This window comes from Bos indicus x Bos taurus, chromosome 7 (genome assembly GCF_003369695.1).
Source record: "Bos indicus x Bos taurus breed Angus x Brahman F1 hybrid chromosome 7, Bos_hybrid_MaternalHap_v2.0, whole genome shotgun sequence".
Lineage (NCBI taxonomy): Eukaryota > Metazoa > Chordata > Mammalia > Artiodactyla > Bovidae > Bos > Bos indicus x Bos taurus.
This window is the reverse complement of record NC_040082.1, coordinates 96,441,671-96,445,717: the sequence shown is the minus strand read 5'-3', so window position 1 is coordinate 96,445,717 and position 4,047 is coordinate 96,441,671. Positions and strand designations below refer to the sequence as shown.

Below are 4,047 nucleotides of genomic sequence, written 5' to 3'. Positions count from 1 at the left end.
TAACTGAGACCATGGATGTATTACCTCTAATATCCTTCCTCCCTTTCACTTTTCATGAAGCTTTATAATGAACGTAGGAGACTATAGACAGAAGTGAATAACACAGAAACCAACAGGAAACAATTCTAAGAATATGTCACACTGAGAAATATTGCTGAAGGAACTGGGATGTATAATCTGAGAAATGAATTGCTTGAGTCCAAAATATGGACACAGTACTGCATGACCATTTATGTATTTATATTTTTCCAGTCCTCTTTCCTTCTTCCAAAGGTGTCCAAGCTACACAGAACTGGAAATCTAACAAGTGTCTCAGAATTCTTCCTCCAGGGCCTCTCAGATGATCCAGAACTGCAGCCTTTGCTCTTTACCCTCTTCCTGTCCATGTACCTGGTCACCATACTGGGGAACCTGCTCATCATCCTGGCCGTCACCTCTGACCCCCACCTCCACACCCCCATGTACTTCTTCCTCTCCAACCTCTCCTTGGCTGACATTGGCTTCATCTCCACCACGGTCCCCAAGATGATTGTGAACATCCAAACTCACGGCAGAGTCATCTCCTATGCAGGCTGCCTGACACAGATGTCTATTTTTATCCTTTTTGGATGTATGGATGGTATGCTGCTGTCTGTGATGTCCTATGACAGGTTTGTGGCCATCTGTCACCCACTGCACTACCCGGTCATCATGAACCCACACCTCTGTTGCTCCTTAGTTTTGGTGTCTTTTTTTGGTAGCCTTATGGACTCCCAGGTACACAATCTGATTATGCTGCAACTTACCTGCTTTAAAGATGTAGAAATTTCTAATTTCTTCTGTGACCCTTCTCTGCTCCTCAAGCTTGCCTGTTCTGACATTTTCACCAAAAATATTGTCATATATTTTATTGGTGCCATTTTTGCTTTTCTCCCTTTCTCAGGAATCTTTTACTCTTACTATAAAATTCTTTCCTCCATTTTGAGAGTCTGGTCATCAGGTGGGAGGTATAAAGCCTTCTCCACCTGTGGCTCTCACCTGGCAGTTGTTTGCTTATTTTATGGAACAGGCCTTGGTGTGTACCTCAGCTCAGCCATCTCACAATCTCCCAGGAAGGATGCAGTAGCTTCAGTGGTGTACACTGTCATCACCCCCATGCTGAACCCCTTCATCTACAGCCTGAGGAACAGAGACTTCAAAAGGGCCTTTTGCAGGTTCCTCAACAAAACAATCTAACCTCCATTTGGAGTGTAGATTGGAAAATGTAGCAAAATTAACATCTAGATCTGAAAACTCTACCTCCCTCATGACATTAGTTGTAGCTCTTAGGGCCTTCTTGCCTCTCCTTGTTTTACACCTGAATATTGCTTCTTTGGATATGTTTTTGATGGGGCTGGGAGGGTCTTCTGGGATTCTGCAGATGTCAGAACTACTGTGACTAAATCTTATTATACCCAAGGAGGAGTCTCTAGTTTATTATTATTATTATTATTGTTATTCATTATTGTGGTGACCCACACACTAGAAAGATGAACAACTCCATTTTTTACAGATTTAAATAATATTTTTTTCTCAAGCTGTTATCTATTTTCCAGCTAATTACTATGTTTTAAGTCTATGTATGCAGTCTATGTGTGAGGATACATGTCATGGCTTCTCAGCCTTGGCTTTTAACAAAATAATCTGAGGGGGGGCGGTGCTTACAAATACTGACTATTTTGCAACATTGTAATTCAACTATCCTACAATAAAATAAATTTTAAGAAAGACTGTCAACTGAGACTCACTGCAAAAGAGTCTATTTATTCTATTCTTATTTATTTATTTTTAAATGTATTACTTATTTCAAAGGAGGATAAATACTTCACAATGTTAGACTTAGGTTGTCCTGAACTGAGGATTTTTAAAAATTACTTATTTTTGTTTATTTTTGGTCATAACTTGCAGCTTGTGGGGTCTTAATTCCAAGACCAGGGATTGAATTCATGCCTCCTGCATTCAAAGGCAGAATCTAAGCCTCTGGAGCACCAGGGAAGTCCCAGCATGAGGATTTTTAAACACACTGAGGCTGGTTCTACCATGTAGCCAAGGTTGAGAACTTCTGATCTAAGTCAGATCTTTCAGTCAAATGTGACCTTTATGTCATGAGTCCTAACTGCTCTTGGACAAATGTCCCAGATCCTAAAGAGATCTGAGCTCATGGGGGAAGATATAAAGAGCCTGCTGTAGTAACAGGCAACGTGCCTATGTGCATATTCAGTTGGTAAGTTGCACCTGACTCTTTAGTGATCCCGTGGACTGTAGCCTGCCAGGCTATTCTGTCCATGATATTTTTCAGGCAAGAATACTGGAGTTGCCCTTTCCTTCTCCAGGGGATCTTCCCAACCCAAGGATGGAACCCACATCTTCTGAATTGGAAGGCAGATTCTTTACCACTGCACAACTTGAGAAGCCAAACAGGCAACGTGGTTTCCCCACTATTGTTGATAATGATTCCTCACATATAGCCTCTCTACACCATAGAGTTTGGTCTCTATGGCTTATGTGCTGTTTATGAAGTTATTATCTCTGCTCCAAACTCATACTTGTATACGTTGCTTTGGAGTGTGACTCCGGAAATAACCGCTCTATTTTCTGTCTTGTGTTCATCTTACATACATTCCATAGTGGTCAGTAAAATTCTCTTTGCCCTAAACGCTCAACTGTTCCTTTCATATTCCTCAAGCCCTTGGTGGAGAACAATCTTTCTTCACCCATGAATGCTATGTTATTGCTTTGTTCTTTTTTTGCCTCGGAGAAGGCAATGGCACCCCACTCCAGTACTCTTGCCTGGAAAATCCCATGGACGGAGGGCCTGGTGAGCTGTAGTCCATGGGGTCGCTAAGAGTCAGACACGACTGAGTGACTTCACTTTCGCTTTTCACTTTCATGCATTGGAGAAGGAAATGGCAACCCACTCCAGTGTTCTTGCCTTCAGAATCCCAGGGATGGGGGAGCCTTGTGGGCTGCCATCTATGGGGTCGCACAGAGTCAGACATGACTGAAGCGACTTAGCAGCAGCAGCAGCAGTCTTTCAGTATCTTTTAAACCAACTACCAGCTTCAGTTCTGTTTAGTTCAGTTACTCAGTCATGTCTGACTCTTTGCAACCCCATGGACTGCAGCACGCCAGGATTCCCTGCCCATCATCAACATCCAGAGTTTGCTCAAACTCATGTCCATCAAGTCAGTGATGCCATCCAACCATCTCATCCTCTGCCATCCCCTTCTCCTCCTGCCTTCAATCTTTCCCAGCATCAGGGTCTTTTTCAATAAGTCAGTTCTTCACATCAGGTGGCCAAGTATTGGAGTTACAGCTTCAGCATCAATCCTTCCAATGAATAGTTAAGACTGATTTCCTTTAGGATTGACTGGTTTGATACCCTTGCTGTCCAAGGGACTCTCAAGAATCTTCTCCAACACCACATTTGGCATTGAAACATGTATAATATCATATAAGGAACGAATCACCAGTCCAGGTTCGATGCATGATACAGGATGCTTGGGGCTGGTGCACTGGGATGACCCAGAGGGATGGTACAGGGAGGGAGGTAGGAGGGGGTTGAAGATTGGGAACACGTGTACACCCATGGCGGATTCATGTTGATGTATGGCAGAACCAATACAATATTGTAAAGTAATTAGCCTCCAATTAAAATAAATAAATTTAAATTTAAAAAATAAAATAAAAGGGCTATATTTGACAGGGAAAAAAAAAAGTGTCAATTCTTTGGCACTCAGCTTTCTTTATGGTCAAACTCTCACATCCATATATGGCTACTGGAAAAACCATAGCTTTTGGACCTTTGTCAGCAAAGTATGTCTCTACTTTTTAATATTCTGTCTAGGTTTGTCACAGCTTTTCTTCCAAAGAGCAAGCATCTTTTAATTTCATGGCTGCAGTCACCATCTGCAGTGATTTTGGAGTCCAATAAAATAAAGCCTATCACTGTTTCCATTGTTTCCCCATCTATTTGCCATGAAGTGATGGGACGAGATGCCATGATCTTCGTTTTTTGAATGTTGAGTT

General features: G+C 42.0%; 1 pseudogene; it reads left to right on the top strand.

Annotated features, from left to right (window-relative positions):
• The first annotated feature begins 232 nt into the window (after positions 1-232).
• Positions 233-1,215, top strand: LOC113895954 (annotated as a pseudogene).
• Positions 1,216-4,047: the final 2,832 nt, after the last annotated feature.